Here is a 6,176-nt window from a genome sequence, read left to right on the forward strand (position 1 = left end):
TTAGCCGATCCATGCCATTTTACTTTCTCATGCAGATAAAAGTTGTCAAAGTTACAGTGCACAAAAACCCCTGGGTGGACTGACCTGAATGAACTAAAATAAAATCAGAATATAAATGTTCTTTCTCCGTTTTCTGAATTACACAGCACAGCGAGAGCACACGTCGCAAGAGCACATTTCTTCGAACTACACTACCCATAATGCGTTTCACTCGGAACGAACTGTTACAGCCGTAGATAGTCCCAGGTGAAAAAGACGTAGTATTAAATGTATTAAAAATATACTTGAAATTCAAGTAGTATGTTTATAATACTAAAAAGTATACTAGAAGTACTTTTTTATTAAATATATGCTTAGTTATACTTCTAAGAAATATGTTAAACAGAAGCATACTTTTAATGTATTTATAAAAAGTATACTAGAAATACTTTGGTAATAAATATATGCTTAGTTACACTTTTAAGGAATATGCTAAACACAAGCACACTATTAGTATATTTCTAAATAAAAAAGTAAATACTATGTTAATAAATATATTTTTATTTATACTTTTAAAGGATATACTAAACACAAGCCACAAGCAAGTGACTTTTTAGTGTATTTACAGAAAACATACTTATGTTACCCTTACTTAAAGTATATTTTATATCTACTTTGTGTAAGAACATAACAAAATGATTACACTTTTAGTGGGTTTTTAATGTACGTTATATTGCAGTAGGCCTGCACATGGTTATATTTTAAATATTTATGTATTTATAATTTTAATATTTGGAAAAGTACAATATTTTGAAAAACATTTTTAACATTTACAATGTACAAACGTTTGTCAACTATTATTAAGAATTGCGATATTTAAAATATGTTGTTAAATATGTTGTTCAGTTTTACTTAAAATGTTATGCTACTTTGGTTGATTAGGCTGTTGTTCATTACATGATACATTAATTGTAATAAGCTAGGTGTTTATAAATTTGTTCAAGCTTGACGCCTTTATTTTATTTTCAGAGTAACATGCCCAACACTGCTGACCTGAACTGAAATAAAAAGCAGAAAATAATGTTCTTTCTCCGTTTTCTAAATTACATAGCACAGCGAGAGCACACGTCGCACGAGCACATTTCTACGAACTACACTACCCATAATGCATTTCACTCGGCACTAACTGTTACAGCCATAGATAGTGATCTTCAGCTCTTCAGTCTTCAGTCTCCTGCAACACTGTCATTGATATGACTGCTATAAGCACGTGCTTCTGACGCTGCATGCAGCTGAAATCAACCACACACTCATCACAGTGAAAACATCGACCTTAGAAATAACGAAAGTGAACACTGGGATAATTGGCGATGTATATGGCAAACCCCCATTGAAATGCATACACAAGAATGCTTATTTCATTTAACCTGTTTCATATCCGTTACTATTGGCGTGTCCTCAGAGTGATTACATATGCTCTAAACTGCGTTTTGCTCCAGCTGTAATAAACACAGATGCTAAATGCTGCTGCTAATATGCTTAATATTCGCTCCTGCATACAATGCAAACTGCTAACATGACACTTAGTTTAAACTTGATTATGGTTGCTCATTTTTTAATTCAATTAGGCAAACCACGCAATACACACAGCGATATGGATTAGAAGAGCATTCACTTATCTTAGACGTTGATTTCGCTGTTCTGAAGCAAGCTGCAACTGCTACGGCAAGCACTAGTCATATATTTGAATGTTGAGCAGCGAGCTCATTGGCTACCGATACAGGAGGGAACCAATCAGCTGTGTCATGTGATAATGATGTCATTAGGTCAGATTGAGTTAGACCTATCAGACTGCGCCATCTAGAGTTTCATGCCAGAACTCTGTATTTCTTTAAAGTTGCTTAATGTTACATTTAAAGTTAATATTTTAAATATACTATATTGGGTAACACTTTATTTTAAGGTGTCCTTGTTACACATATTACATGTACTTACTATTATAATAACAATTAATTATGCATAATTACAAGCAGTGTTGGGAGTAACGCATTACAAAAGTAATAATATTACAGTAGTATATTACTTTTTGATATAACGTAGTAATATAACGCATTACTAATACAATTTGGGTAATATTATTACTTGTTACAATCTCAGTAACGCAAGTTACAGCAACATTTTAATTCAAAATTAAGTGGTGAATTTACCCACACCGCAAAACAGCACCAGAGAAAAAAAATCAGCGGGTAAAATAGTTTGTCTATTTCCTGTTGCTGGAATTTGGTTGAGATGACTGCAGAGATGGATTCTACATTTTTGAGATGGACACACTCCTGTTATTTTCAGTTCGTTGGAGAAAAGGATAAGAATGCATAGTCAGGTGCAATATGTGTGACACCAAACTCTCAACATGGAGAAATAGCACGAGTTATTGGAGAGAGCTGCGGGGTCGAGAAGAGAGAAAAGGCGGCGGACGAGCGCAGACAAGCAACAAAAATAAGTTTAACTAAAAATAACAAAATCTGTTTTTATTAAATCATAGTCTATAAAATGAATGAATATGCGAAATATTTGACTTAGCCTAATTAACAGATTAACAAAACTAAAGGAAAAGACATATGCCGCTGAGTTTGGTTCATAGGCTATTTGTGTGGCGCGGCGCTCTACGAAAGTCCACAGAAAGGAAACCGAGATGAAAGAAATAAAGTAAACACATTGCAGTTTTGAATGATCTGTATGACCAAAAATGACAGAGTATTTTTTTGTTGTTTCCGCTGTTCGATCGCGCCGGCGCCTCACGCGCACACATACAGCATTGCAAACGTTGCAGCCTATTCATTATCAGAATAAAATAAAGTCAACCAAACAGATACACTGGTTAATTTAAATAGTGCGTACTGCATAGTACAACCCGTGCTGTTCAGCCTGAGCTCAGGCCGAACACACATTTGCTCATGTGAAGAGGATGTTTTTTAAGCGCGTTAAGTAAGCCTGGTTTACATAATAAATAATAGTTTTGCATTCAAATACATCGCAAATATGGACACATTTAATTGGATTAATGCCGAATGAGAGAGGTAGGCTGCGCGAGAACGCCGTTCGCTTTCAGTTTCGCATTGAAACTTATATTTTTCATTCTTGTTTTCTTCTGAAACCGTTCAAAATAGCCTATAGGCTAGGTATTGTGTTTATTGTTTGTATATTATAACATTTCGCTTTATTTACCGGTGTTATTTATGAATGTAATAATGCGGTTTGTGCTTATCTGTGTTTAACCTAAACTAGGCTACAACGTAACATTAATGTAGACCTATACCGTTATCTAAATATGGCCAGTATTTTATTATTAATTTTTTTTTTTTATAAAATATTTTAGAATTTTATGCTATATAGACATACCACATTACCCTCCACTGGATGTAGAATGAGCAGCAATAAACTACATTTTGGCATTTTGTAATACTTATGTGGATATTTTGGTGAAAGTAACTAAAAAATAACTCAAAAGTAATGTAACGCATTACAATTCAGAGACAGTAATATTGTAATGTAACTAATTACTTTCAAAAGACAGTAACTAGTACTATATAATGTATTACATTTTGGAAGTAACCCAGCACTGATTACAAGTAACCCTATGCCAAGCCCTAATCCTAACACTAACCATATAGTAAGTACATGTAGTTAATTAAAGGGGTCATATGACGTTGCTAAAAAAGAACATTATTTGGTGTAATGAAATGTGTTTATGCGGTTTAAGGTTCAAAAAACACATTATTTTCCACATACTGTACATTATTGTTTCTCCTCTATGCTTTAATGAAATGTTTTTTCCCTACTAATAAAAAGATTTTATGCATAATTACATTCAAGTAGCCCTAAACCAAACCCTAATCCTAACCCTTACCATATAGTCAGTAAATGTAGTTAATTAATATTACACCGTACTTAAATTAATAATTACACTGCAACAAGGACACCTTAAAATAAAGTGTAACCCTATATTGAAACTGTATCATTACAAATGTGTAATTACCTAGTAATATCAATTTTTTTTGTTTGTTTGTTTATCAGCACTTGCCAGTACATTCAGCAGTACACTTTAACCATATTTCAAAGACAAATAAAAGTAATTATAGAATATAAATATGTACTTAATTACTACTTAAGTGGGTCAAAAAACACTCTAGTCCAGCTAATTGTATTAATATAAATATTAATACAATACAATACAATTCTATAATTGTATTAATATAATATAATAATTAATATAAATTTAAACTATAATACATTTTCATTTAATTGCAATTAACATACAGTTAAAGGTTTGATTATATTCATTATATTTAGTTCACACTCAAGTACATTCTTTTAAAGTATATTACTTTTTGTAATAAGATACCCTCAAAGTATTTCTGGCAACATTGTTGACTTGATTGCACAGATACTATATGAACTGAACAGAGCTGGACGATTACATCACTGAATCAATGATGAACTGACTTTAACTGATAAACTGGCTGTTTTCTATTCTCTTGCATTATCAGCACACGTTTTTCCTGTTTAACACTCCTGTTAAAGCTGCTTTGACACAATCTGTATTGTATAAAGCGCTTCATAAATAAAGCTGACTTGACTCGACTTGACTATTTAAAGTATTTACATTTATTTAAAGTGTACTTCTTTTTTACAAGTGAACACACAAGCAGAAGTTATTGAACTCTTATTAACACATATTAAGTACAGAAATCAAAAAGTTTTAGTAACGTTTAATAAAGTTGTAATAAAACACAATTACATAAATGGCATACTAAATTCTGAATTATTAAATATATTTATTGATATTCAACTTCTACCAGATGAACATGAAGTTCATGAAGGCATTCATTTTTGTCATATTACAGATGCTTCCCAAGGCACAAGCATATGTTTTGTTCTCGGATCCCCTCGGCACACAGCACAGCAAACACAACAGTGGGCGTCTGTATCCTGTGGAATACCATTGAGTTACATAATATAGTGGCATACTTCCTTATAACAGGCCATTTTATTCATAAAGCCTGATTACACCAACGGCTAATCCTGGATCACACAAACACTGCAGACATTTCATCCTGTTACAGATTTATCTGGCTCAATAGAGATTTTTACATTATAAACAAAAAGTGTGCAAGTGAACAGTAGCGTTTATTAGTTGTTTCCATTGATTTCCATCCAAGTATCAGTGTTGTCTCAGGTGTTTTTCCTGATTTCCCCCTCATTGTCAATGAAATCAGTTCTGAAACCCCAAAGGAGAACATGTCTGTTTTCTTTGGGGGAAACTAAGGAAACTTCAGCAGAATTGCTCAGATTTTCCTCTCCATTTCATCTCATTGCTGTCTGGGAGAAAGACAGGTTTTATATTAAAGTGATTTCATGTGTGTGATCTACCTTACACAGTAAAATCCTGAGTGTTAAATGAACACTGAAGCGGTGTTAAAGTTAATGAGATAATTCTGTGATTAATTAAGTGCTGATTGATCATTAGTAATGAACACCTGCTGTTAACAAGCAGAATCACTGAAGAAAAGAGAAACACAAGAACTACAACTGACTTCAGCCACAGCCTGAGATGAAATCAACTGAAATAAAATACATTAAATCTCTCAAGATCTCGGCAGAAGATGATTAATCATCTCCACAAACAACATCACCAGCTTCACACATTACTAACCAGTTAGACTTTTTTTCTGGAGTATCTAAAACAGAAGTTCTTTATTGAGAATTAAGGTTTAGATGTTTTTTTTTCTTTTCAACTTACCGTTTTGGTGAATAGTGTTTGCTTTAGTTGCCTCTTGACCCTTGACTTGTTAAATAAAAGTTTTTGTTTAGCTGTTACAATTGTGTTTATAAAGCACATATGTGATGACAAGAAACTTATGATAAAATCATTTCTTGTGTCTGAGTCTGTGATTGCATTTTCTCTAAATCTGTAGTGCTTCTATAACTGCTACGTTATTGCAGTTCTATGATGGGCGATGACAATGTGAGAACTTTATAAACCACTTTTAGAAATATAGTTCATAAGGAGGTTTCAATTCTGGCACTCATAGACATGAAGAATCAGCATATGAATCTCAGCAATGGTGACAAAATATTCTGATCATTTTTATATGATTTTTGAATGTCACAAAACAAGGCAGTAAAAAGTCACAACA

This window comes from Sinocyclocheilus anshuiensis, unplaced genomic scaffold (assembly GCF_001515605.1).
Source record: "Sinocyclocheilus anshuiensis isolate Anshui unplaced genomic scaffold, SAMN03320099.WGS_v1.1 scaffold345, whole genome shotgun sequence".
In the NCBI taxonomy this organism is placed as follows: domain Eukaryota; kingdom Metazoa; phylum Chordata; class Actinopteri; order Cypriniformes; family Cyprinidae; genus Sinocyclocheilus; species Sinocyclocheilus anshuiensis.